The sequence below is a fragment of the Phalangium opilio genome, unplaced genomic scaffold (assembly GCF_054372755.1).
Source record: "Phalangium opilio isolate 3A_F unplaced genomic scaffold, DU_Popi_V2 ptg000082l_1, whole genome shotgun sequence".
Lineage (NCBI taxonomy): Eukaryota > Metazoa > Arthropoda > Arachnida > Opiliones > Phalangiidae > Phalangium > Phalangium opilio.
Genome location: NW_028324189.1, coordinates 8971484 through 8984381, shown reverse-complemented (window position 1 = coordinate 8984381; position 12898 = coordinate 8971484).

The window sequence follows — 12898 nt, the reverse complement described above, 5'->3', positions numbered from 1 at the left end:
GGACTTTTTGGGATCGCTGGCGCTAGGGTCGTTCAATCAATAAATCCAATTAAGCGCTCGCACCCCGTTAGGAACCGTTTGTCATCTCGGAAGTTTTCTGGTTGTAGTCAGGCTGACATGGCCTATGGGCAATTTCGACCGAAAATTAGGGCTAGCTTTAACGGATACTATATTAAGCTTAACGTGTAAAATTAAAACAACGTCGGATATTATTGAACGAAATAGTCCGTATTGAACGTCAGATGGAATGTACGATGTGTAAAAAAGTTCGGTTTGTATCGAGTATTCATTGTTGTTAAAAGTTCGTAATTTGAAGTAAAAAGTAACTATACTTGAAGAAACAAACTCAGAGGCGAAGACTGCCACCTTAGGTTAGTTCACTAAATGCGACTCGCACTGCCTCTAGTGGTGCTTCATGGCGCGAGAGAAATAACCCAATAAGGTGACCTCTCCATCCCTGTGGTGTTTGCTTCTCTTGGATTTAATTGAATGGTTTATTAAGCATATTAGTTGTTTAAAAGTACCAACAGTTATTTTACATTATGTTATAAACTTCTCCTGGTAACTTTGGGGGTTCTAAGACCGAGTAGCAACTGCATTCTCCCCTCTCTTGACGTCGTCCCATTTGGCGGGATTAACAGTCTCTTTTCATTTGTTTGAATCTGTTTAGGGATTTTATTTTGCTAAGCCTTGGCTCTTCTTATTTCGACTCCATTAATACTCTTTTCCCACCCATTCTGGTTTTCCCATTAAGCCCGGAATTGTTTTAGTCCCCTATAAGAGGTTTGATTGGGTGAGCTAGGGTATTCCCCCACCCACCCATTCTCCCTAAAATTCGATTTGGGGTTAATAGAAGGTTTTTGTAACTCGGGTCTGGTAAAAAAAGGGGAAAATAGGGTGTGTTTTGTGTTCACTGTAAGGTTCACTGATTGAGATTGGACCCCCCCCCTTCTTGCCTTTTCATTTGATTGAGTACAGGGTTGTGACGTTTTTTAGGGAAGAGGTCGGGTTTGAATGCTTTAAAATTAGAATTAAAAATTAGACTATTAACCCTATTTAAAATAAATAAATATGCTAGCCCCTGTTGGCAAGCTTTTCCTGAGACACTGCTGTGCTGCGGGTTAAACACTTCTACAGGCGCGTATGGGAATTATATGGAGTAATTTTAGCCTGGTCGGAAGCTTCTCCCTTGCACTTAAAACAAGGCTCTTTTTTAACTTTGAACAATTCATACTACACAGTTTAATTTTAATTAAATTAATTTAAAAACAATGCCGTCTCTTTTGTTTCTTATAAATAATAATTATCGTATGCAAAACATTTACTAATGAATATTGAAATTTTCCACATCGATTCTTTTTTTTTTTTTAAATCTTAGAAACCAAATTTGAATAAACTAAGGCGTATTTCACGCTTGAGAGGTTAGTTATAAGAGTTTATATTTTTTAATTAAATGGAAAACTTAATTTCCTCTCGCTTAAATTCGATTGAATAATTTAAAATAATTACGGGTTTTTAAATTTAATATTTTCAGGATTGGATTTTCGGTTTTCTTTTATTTTTTTATACGAAGTTTAATTAGCTTGTATTGATTATTAATTATGAGAAGAACCAGAAGATTTCGGATTTATTTTATTTCGTTTTGAGTTAAAGGGGTGAAGGGTTAGGGAGGAAGAGACTGGGGTCTTCAAAGAACGTCCTAGGAGAGACGATGTTGAAGGGTGAAGGCAAAGAAAACTATGCATATAGAGCCACGAAGCGTGTCTGAAATTGTAACTAAAATCGGGTGATGCGCCCCAGCCAGAATCGCCCGTCGTGTCTCCAAAGCAACACGGTGCACTAGGCTGCGTGGGTAGCTAGCTAGCTTCAATCTATTCAAAGACCAAAAAAAGGGGGGTAGCGCTCGTTGTCGCGATCCTTGGGTTATAAGCTTAGAACTTGGTAGAGATAATGCGAGGATGCTTGCTGCTGCAAGGAGGAATGATTTAGAAGAAAAGGGGTTTCCATAGAAGACGTCACGCGCCGTATCCGCGCGTCTATTTCGGCTCGAAGCATGCATGCACCCATCCCAGAATCACTGAATGAAACACGTCAGCCATGATTCCGCCATATTCACAACTCCCATATATACTATCATATTCAGGATTTTCTTGAAAAGAGTTTCGGTGATAAGTAGAATGTCTCCTCTTTTACTCTCTTTACTGTCCAAGGTTTCTCTAAAATCCCGCTGTCTGGAAATGTAGTTTTGTCCTATTATGCTTAACTGAAACTTTGCATATAGTTGCTTTAAAAATTTAACTGGATACTCCACCTCCACCTTAGGATTGCTAAAGTCCCCTGCCTGACCAACCTGTAGACCTTAAGTTATTTTATTTGTTCCGTCTTCAGTATTTTCGGATGCTTTTTATAAGGTGGTCCATCCGCTTTCTCGCAAATATACAGCGAAGAGCGTATCTTTCTTATGAATAGAAATGGCCAATTTTTCTGGCGTTGAAAGTAAATGGGATAAAATGGATTGCATTGACCTCTTTATAAAGAAAAAAAAAAACTACGAAGAGGAAGAAACTCTTTCGAAAACACCTGACAATGAAAGTTTATTCCGTTCGCAACCTTGGTTTGAATCGAATTTCCTTATAGATAAGTACTTTTCGCCCTTAATTTAACTTACATCCAAGAAAACCATTGAAATATTTCTAACCTAGGCTTAAGGGTTACTGCAATTTTTTGGGGGGAAATGGAGCTGTCAGTTGGCTTATTTTAAATATTTCTACTTACGTTTTTGAACTATATTGACGACCCTTATTTCAATAAAATGTACCCTAACTTTCAGTAAAAATTTATATCAATACGAAATGGGAATGGCAAATAAAATTCAACGTTATCCCTAAATTTTACTAAGGTTGATTCCCATTCTCGCGAATGTGTACAAATCCTTGGAACTTTAACAGAGTGCACGCGCTTCCTTTTTTTCTTCTTCTTCTTCTAAAGGCGCGTGAAAGGTTTCGCGGAATTTTTTTGGTGGACTTTTTAGAGATTGAAAGGATAGGCTTGGGGGAATGGCTGCGGGCGTTTTAGAATCTCTAGAAAGAGTCCAACACGTGCGTTTCCAAATTTTCCAAAGCACGCTTGAATTTTACGGGGAAATTCAACAGGGGTGTTGTAGACTGTATCGACGTTGTGTCTGTCATCTCCATTTTAAGAAGCTCTGCACCCATTATTATTCGAAATTGAAATGGTAACAATATATTTTTGGGGTAAAACGAATGAACTCGAGGGACCATTAAATTTGAGTTTAAACCGTCAAAAAATAAGAATCCACGTTTAAACACGTAACGTTATAGACAGTTTTTTTTTCAATTTTGATAGATTATAAAAAAACTTCCTCAAAAAACCTTTCTTAAAGAGAAAGTTATTATTAAATATAATCAATAAGCGATATCTAGTTTACTAGGGAGAAGGTATCCCTGATGATAAAATTAATTAAACTCTCAGATTGGACTCCTCACCCAATCTGGAGTATCCCTGATTATAAAATTAATTAAACTCTCAGATTGGACTCCTCACCCAATCTGGAGTATCCCTGATTATAAAATTAATTAAACTCTCAGATTGGACGCCTCACCCAATCTGGAGTATCCCTAATTATAATATTAATTAAACTCTCAGATTGGACTCCTCACCCAATCTGGAGTATCCCTAATTATAAAATTAATTAAACTCTTAGATTGGACGCCTCACCCAATCTGGAGTATCCCTGGTTATAATATTAATTAAACTCTCAGATTGGACGCCTCACCCAATCTGGAGTATCCCTAATTATAAAATTAATTAAACTCTTAGATTGGACGCCTCACCCAATCTGGAGTATCCCTGATTATAATATTAATTAAACTCTCAGATTGGACGCCTCACCCAATCTGGAGTATCCCTAATTATAATATTAATTAAACTCTCAGATTGGACGCCTCACCCAATCTGGAGTATCCCTAATTATAAAATTAATTAAACTCTCAGATTGGACTCCTCACCCAATCTGGAGTATCCCTGATTATAAAATTAATTAAACTCTCAGATTGGACTCCTTACCCAATCTGGAGTATCCCTAATTATAAAATTAATTAAACTCTCAGATTGGACTTTTCACCCAATCTGGAGTATCCTTAATTATAAAATTAATTAAACTCTCAGATTGGACTCCTCACCCAATCTGGAGTATCCCGGATTATAAAATTAATTAAACTCTCAGATTGGACTCCTCACCCAATCTGGAGTATCCCTAATTATAAAATTAATTAAACTCTCAGATTGGACTCCTCACCCAATCTGGAGTATCCCTGATTATAAAATTAATTAAACTCTCAGATTGGACTCCTTACCCAATCTGGAGTATCCCTGATTATAATATTAATTAAACTCTCAGATTGGACTCCTCACCCAATCTGGAGTATCCCTGATTATAAAATTAATTAAACTCTCAGATTGGACTCCTCACCCAATCTGGAGTATCCCTGATTATAAAATTAATTAAACTCTCAGATTGGACTCCTCACCCAATCTGGAGTATCCCTGATTATAAAATTAATTAAACTCTCAGATTGGACTCTTCACCCAATCTGGAGTATCCCTGATTATAAAATTAATTAAACTCTCAGATTGGACTCTTCACCCAATCTGGAGTATCCCTGATTATAAAATTAATTAAACTCTCAGATTGGACTCCTCACCCAATCTGGAGTATCCCTGATTATAAAATTAATTAAACTCTCAGATTGGACTCCTCACCCAATCTGGAGTATCCCTAATTAAAAAATTATCAGGGAGCCCACCGGTCCTATAATTCCTATAAATTCCTATATTTTTGAACCTGTCCTTTATTATCCTATAATTTCATGAAAGGGTTTAGCATCAAATTTATCAAAATTTAGCTTTTTTTTTTTATCGAGATCACATTTGAATAGACACCGAAATTGTGGAGCTGGCTTAGGATTTTTTATATATTATATTATGTTATATTTTAATTAAGTACTTCTGAGTTTTCAAAGTAAAATCCAATTTGTCATTTTTTATTTTTTGGGTTTTTTCTACATAGTTTAAACCCAAAATTGTATTATATTAGAGCATTTTTAGTCCTTTATTTTCCTATAAAAACACATTTTTTCTCCTATAAAATCCTATAATTCCGGAAAAAAATTCCTATTTTTCCTATAAGGAATTTAAATTTAAGAGTGGGCACTTTTTTTTAGATTTACAAGCACTTTTTTTTAGATTTACAAGCACTTTTTTTAGATTTACAAGGACTTTTTTTAGATTTACAAGCACTTTCTTTTAGATTTACATTACAGGGAGCCCACCGGTCCTATAATTCCTATAAATTCCTATATTTTTGAACCTGTCATTTATTATCCTATAATTTCATGAAAGGTCCTATAATATCCTATATTTTTGACTTAGTCGAAGTTTTCGTATAGTTTAGCGGTCATCTCTGAAAACATTTCATTTCAAGTGGCCCTTTTTTATAGCTTAATTTGCCCCTATTTAGTCACTTTTTGCTTACTATTTCTAAATTAATTAGTCACTTATTCAACTAAAATTGAGCGTATGAGTGAGTATCAGCCCTGAATACTTCGTGGCATTTGTTATAGTTATCTTGTTATAATTAAATAAAGTCAAAATAAAAATATTTTCAAGCAGTGTTATCATGATGCTGCAATTCCTTCAGTAATAAAGGGGCGTTTATCTTTCCTGATTTTTCTCTCAGTTATAAAGATAAAGATGAAGAAACATTAAGCTATATCGTTTAGAATATTCTTACGATTCCCCACCCACTAAAGATATGTCATGAAAAAATAAACTCGAAGAATGGAAAAGATATAGCTCGGATGGATCGTGCCCTACCAATTATATCGCACAACACTATTGGAATGATGATAGCCTTTATTTCGAGACCTAAGGATTACAACCGCTCACACCTGCCTAGAAAAACATAACCCTGTATTCTTTCGCAGGTGCAAAAAAACATTCTCACCTGTTCCGAATATAGTATAGACTTTTATCTCTAATGGTATAACCACCAATTGTCCAATTCCATTCCTCGACCTGGCATTTTTATTTGTTTTATTTTTTTACATTCAAAGTCTGGTGGAATTAAGATTATCTTTCCTACATGCAACCTGGTGTTTATCTTATTCATAAAGAAATATTTTGAATAAATAATTTTAGTTATAGATGTTAAATGTTTTCCTTATATATTGAAAGGGAACATGAAGTGTTAAAATAAACTTGATTTGGAATTTTAAAGTCTCAAAAACGTTATTAAACTCATCAAAACAGTTGCGTTAGTTGATTCTTAAAAAAATGAAAACGGAATAATTACCATTTCTTATTATTCTAAAGCAAATAAAAGTCAACTAAATTGAAGACTCCATCCTCCCTTGTGGAAAGTTTATTTTATTTACAACTTATATTATTATTTTAGTAAAATATTCTCTTTATGATTGACAATTTGATTATCATTTAACGCGCCAAAGTATGTATCTTTCGGAGACTAAAGCTAATGAATTTAATCCATCCTTGTTGGGAGGTGGAGAAAAGGGGATAGTTTGTCAACCAATGAATGTCGAGAGTCTAAAGGGAACGCTAATTACGTGTATTAAAAGGGGGTGTGTAATTTTTTAAAATACCCTGGGAAGGAGCTAGAAGACACTCCGAGGAAGGATGCGGTGTAGAAATGAAGGACTATCTCGAGTCAGCTTCGTCAAGTTCTTGGAAAATGATTCGTGGACCGCCTGGAATCCGAGCGTGTTTTGTTTACTCGACCGCCGTAGCTCAATCCATCAGTCGGGGTGTCTTTCTCTTCCATCCATCCTTCTCGGATCCGCTCTTGGGCTTCCTTTTCATCTCCATCCTCATCCTTTTGCTCCCGAGCTTCCCTTATCAGCGGGTCGTCCGACTTCTCTCACGCGCTCTCCTTTATATACCGTCTTGTCCTAAGACTCCCTAAACCCTCTTTCTGGCTATAGCTCCGTCCCCCACGTTTTGCCAGTACTAATGACTTCCATAAACAATCACGGGTGAGACTGTTCAGACACCGTACGGGTGTGGGGTACGCGATATAATTTGTCAAAAGTCGACCCCCGTATGGAATGCGTCTGGTGATTGTGATGTTATCACCTTTCTAGTTATGTGGATGAGTCAATTTCCGGGAGATACCTTGATCTTCAGTTAAAGGTTTTAATTTCTTGGGTTTACCGTATTTACTAATCATGTGACATTACTTCATCGAATTGTTAAACAGCGTCGCGTTTCAAAATTCAAAAAGAACGCGAAATTTTAAATGCCCAACCTTCAGGGGTAAAACAAATAATGCTATTCCTATGGGCCCCTGTAAAACTCCGACCCGCAATACACCGGTGTATGATTTTTGATTTTTTTTATAAACTTTCTTATCTTCTTTAAGTCTGTTCCGATTTAGTCGCTTTTCTGATAAAATTGAACTCCAAATTATATTCTACGTTTATGGATAAAGAAACTGGACATTGCAGTTTTGTTAAAGATAGAAATTTTCTAAAATTCAATATCACTGGCACTTGATATAACAAAACTAGGTAATGCGTTTGGATTCAACCATTGGTGGATGAGTTATTCATTGCGTATTGCGTTTGATAGGGGGCGAAGTATTTTCGCGATTCTTTCAATGAGAGAGTTTAAAGAAAACGATGGGTTTAAAAAAAAATTTAAGGTGGTGACAATCCCAGAAATTTGCTAATGGAAGCTCACCATCCCTCCCCAAAGTATATTGTGCCACCTGAAATTGGTAACCGTCTAGTGAAGAAAGAGGAAGGAATAAAAAATCCATGAATAGAAACAGTCAGCTTTTTCCGACTCTCTCACCGAACCCACCTCGAATCATTACAGTCTAAAGAATTTCATAAATCTTTTCTTTCGGAAATAAAGAATTTGCGACGAAAAAAGTTATAGGCTCTGGTTTCGCCCCCTTTTTTTTGAACTTACGAATCGCCTCCTTGTTAAAGTGAGGTTGAAATGATTAATAATTAAATCTAAACATTTACACACAACCGTCACTCTGACATTTTACAACATTCAAAAATAGTTCAGAGTTTCGCCAACTGCTACATTATTATTATCAGTGAAACAATTTTTTTTATTTTAATTTGGGTAGTTTTGAGTTTTTAATCTCTTTGGGGGGTAACCTTGGAGGAGAAAACTTTGATACTGGAGTGGTGGGTCATGCATGGGAAAGGTAGTCTCCTGTTAGCGCTGAGTACGATTTTTACTCCAGAATCAAACTTTTTTTCCTCCAAGCCGTAAGCATGATCTAATTTACAGTGCAGCAGAAAAAAAAAAGAAAATGTCATTAAAAGTTCAGATTACCCTAAGCCTCGGTTTAAATGAAGTAAAAATAAAAAATGCATTAGAAACGTGCAGCCAACAGTGGGTTGCTTATTTCTTGTTGATATTTCCTAGGTTGGTTGGTGGAAATTTTTGGGCCGTTGCTTTTTATGGCCACCAGGTTCTGGATCACCGCTTGTACCATTAAACCACCCCCTCCCCCCTTTTTTTGCCTTGGTGAAATCCGAGAATACTAAAAACTAAGTTAAACCAACCCCTCTTCCCCCCTTTTCCCGCTCATAGAAGCACTTAAACAATTCTAGCTAGGGCCCAACGGTACAAATCTCTATCTAAGGTAGCTAAGCAGTCGTTTCAAGCTATCTTTTTTTTTTTTTTTGAATGTGTGGAAAAGGCTATACGAATCTTTCTCCGTATTTTACCTAGGGAATAAAGGCTTGAAACGTTTACCCGTTTACACCGCGTAACGGCTGGCCGATTCTCGACATTTGGGTTTTTATTTCGAAAATATACAACTTATCTGCTTTTCCAATCAGAATTTTTTGCGACTCTACGGAGAATTTGCGATGGGGAAGAAGAAGAAGGGTAAAAATATAAATGCCGAATGGATAAAGTTTAAGGCCAGTTCGCATTGCGTTAAGCCTATCTTCATATCGTAAGCCTTTTTCTTTTAAGCCTAATCATACGACGTTTTTACGAAATTAGAACGAGACTCGTGCACGCGCAAAATGTTTCGTAGGGGGGGAGGGAGGGAAATATCCGTATACCTAATGCTTTAAAGACACCCATAAAAATTTGAAGCATTTACAACCACCAGATTCTTGCCCTGAATACGCTTAAAAAAATAAAGCTTATGTTGGGAGAGAGAAAGAAAAAAAATTTAGAGCCTCCAAGGGCTGGAAAAAAATATAAGGGGTTCTGGTACATTTTGGGGGCGCCAAAAACTTGTTGGGTTGCGTAAAATACGTGCCGACAGCCCCAAAAACCAGTAGATAACCTGCAGGAAAGGTTGTGACTCGTTGCTGATAACGAAGAGAGAGAGAGAGAGTTGCTATCATGAAGAATAGGTTTAATTCGCCATGTAGTATTGATATTCAACTTTAATGGGGGTCAGAGTTCAAAGGAACGGTGTGGAAAACTGGGTATTTTCTTGCCATGTAATATGAAAGAACCAAATTTGAAGTACATGTTATTAAGTTACTTGTAAAATTACTCACATGGAAATATACCGGAAGTACTCTGGCAGGGAAACCTGAAAATAAATATTTAATTTGTGTTTTGAAATTCTGTTTGATCCTTTTTAGGGGGTAATCATGTTTCAGGGAAGTTTTAAAAACTCTACACATGGAAACTCTCGTGAAAGGTCTTTGGAAGTAATTGTAACTTTCCAGGAAAATGTCACGGAATTTGAAAATATTTTCATGCTCGGATTATTTACATTCACGCTATCATGTTATAAGTTTGTGGGGGGTTTTGGGAAGCTAGCTATAGGGTTACTTGGATATGTCTATGACGCGATTTTAGCCCCTCTCTGGTCGTTTCTGAAATGGGAGCTCGTAAATCTAGATGGCAAAAACAATGGGCTACTAAACCCCCCATGGAACGTTTAAGGGACTCTACAGATAGTTACATGGCGCGAATTATTAGCGCAATTTTCGAGGCCATCCCGCCGCTCGTATTTTATCGAAAGATTATTATATTCCTATTAAATATATAGAAGAAATCACTGAAAGGCGTCTTTTCTTTTCCCTGGACACGAGTGTGTAGCGAGGCAAACAGTTCATCAGGGGCAGAGCCAGGAACTCATATTTTACATGAGAACGTTTAAAGATAGATCTCTTGAGTCCTCCCCAATATTCCTACGTTGGTTTCCTCGTGCATTGACAACTAAATTCACTGCAAAGGTTAATGGACTTCTAAAAAAGGCTATTCTTACGTTCTCAGTTCTTAGACGGGTTCTTGTCTGGGCAAGGCACCCTAGATAAAATAAATATTTTATCTAGGGTGCCTTGGTCTGGGGTGCCGTAGTGTTAACATAGGGGATGTCGACACCTTAACACAGAGTAATTTATTTTGCTAGTGAAATCTTTTCGTTATGCTTGGCAGTGCATCGAATATGGTACTACCAATTTCAACAGTCGTTTTTACGACTAGTTTTATTTATTCAAAATTTTAAATATTCTCCTACGGAAACGTGCCCATTTTGGATATTATTTTATTCGCTTCTTTTCTGTACGAGGACCTTTTCTTTATTCCCCTTCAAATTTAGACTCTTTAAGCGTATCCTAAACATTTTCAATATATTTAAATCAAAAGACCTTCCATTCAGACTTACTTAAACTGTCTATTATCACGAACAGTCGTGCGTAGCTTTCTTTGTCTTTCTATTTCGCTCACGCCAAAGATGAGTGTCTGTATATATAGCCGCTAACTTCCTCTATAAGTTCTGCATGCCAGAGGAAATTTATCACGCAATATTAAGAATTTATTGGCGATGACGCGAGAAAAAGATAAGGGATGAAACTTTGATATAATAAAAAGGAAAGTTAAAGAAAAACTAAGGCTACGAAATCTGGGAGTGGCTCAACGTTTTTCTCAGTTTATACCTGTATATTTAATTATTTATGAAATACCTTTTTTGGTTGTATCGTACAAGCCTTTCTTAATAATATAGAAAGGGTTTAAAAATAAGCGAAATTTGAAGGAAGTTTGTATTTAAAACGTGGTATTTGAAAATTCTATAAAGGGGACAGGAAGTCTATGTTTTTACCAATTTAATTGTTTGTATGATTTTACTCGTAATGGTTTGTTATCTCTAAACAGTTAAGATAGCTGGGCTAGTTAGAAGCATAGCGTAGGCGCCTTACAAAATCGGTTTGTACGATGATCGTGATAAACGAGTGTTGCCAATGGCCGAGATATGCCCCCTAGTCAAGCTAGCTAACAAATGACCATCCCGAGACTATGAGAGGAAGAATTTCTCTCATCCTTTTTACCTCTGATACGGACCCGCGGCGGAATCATGTATGCATCATATAATCCATGTCATATCCAGGGAAAATATACAAGGGACCGTCATCTTAGAATTCTTACTCTGACAGTTTATTTTGGTTTTATGTTAATGGAAATTTAGAATTAAAGACGTCAGGATTATGAGGCGTGGCTGATAGTAAGTTCTCAAGCCCGGCCCACAAAACCCTCGTTGGGAGATATGGGGAACAATGATTTCCTGATTAATTCCATAAAATTCCAATTTTTAAATTGAAATGGTTTCGCTCACTGTTTTACGTAACATCCCTTGCCCTTTCGCGGATTTTTTTTGTCAGGGGCTGGAAATGGTCGTAAGGGGGCCGATTGACTATCGGTTTCGTTCTGACAGTCGACGGAGCTCGGGCCAAGCTGTCCCTTGAGCCGCATCTCTAGACTTTTCTCCCGAAAAAGCCATCGGACCTTCTTCTTTCATCCCCCAGGCTAGAATATAGAGCTATCCGAGATTCCTCTTCTTTCTTTGCACTCGGGGCTACACTGGGGTGCACCAGGGCAACCTGCAGCTGCCTCTTTTTGCCGTGGACTAGTTGTAGGATTCTCGTCCAACAAGCGTCGCGCTAGATAAGGATGCCCAAGACGGATAGAGACCCAGAGAGAGAGAGCCAAAAAAAATATCTCCCAGCCATTAGATCGATTCTGGGTTGTTTAAAGAGAGTATGAAATGGAATTAATTTTAATTGAAATGAAAGTGAATGTACAGATTTGTTCTATATCCCATTTAATATTTTAATAAGTCAATCCTGACCTCCAGGTCTGTCAAAAAGTAAAACACTAGTCTCTGCCGAAGATAAGGTATAAGGAATCATAATTGTTTTATTAAGTAAATAAGCTAAGCCTAATTTAATTAAATTTCGATTTTTCTTTTAATTACTGCAACCGAATCGTGGTCTATTGCATTTCAATGTAACTTTAAACAAATCTAACATACCCAATTCAGAAAACTCTCCAATGCCAATTTCCGTAAAGGGTCCAGGAGCATTTAGGGTTAAGCCCCTAAGGGTAAAGAAATCTCTGAAATTTCCCTTGTTAGTTTTATTAAGAAATATGATGGGGCTAGGGCTATATGGGTTTTTGTTTCTGGGCATCGTTTAAACTAGGCTAATAGGATAGCGAAGGAAAGTATTTTCTAGAATTTTAAAAGACGTACGAGTACATCTTTGTTTTTGAAAAACTTTCAGCCCGGGGGTTTCAATAAGTTTGTAGGTTAAATGATCAGAATTGTTTGGAAAACATTTTCTAGACGTGACATGGATTCTTCAATTCATGAATTAATTTAACAGTTATTTTATTAACATTGTCTTATTACCCGCACTCCATATGTCCCTTCACAGTATCCGCTACAAGTCATCCCACTCAATTACGGTGTCAAACGTTACATTGTAGTTATCCGTTAGCCGGTGGGTCATCTTTTAAAGGATATTTCCCTATCCTATATTTGACCTTTTCCTGATTATTTCTTTCATATCCATTCAGCTGCTTCGGA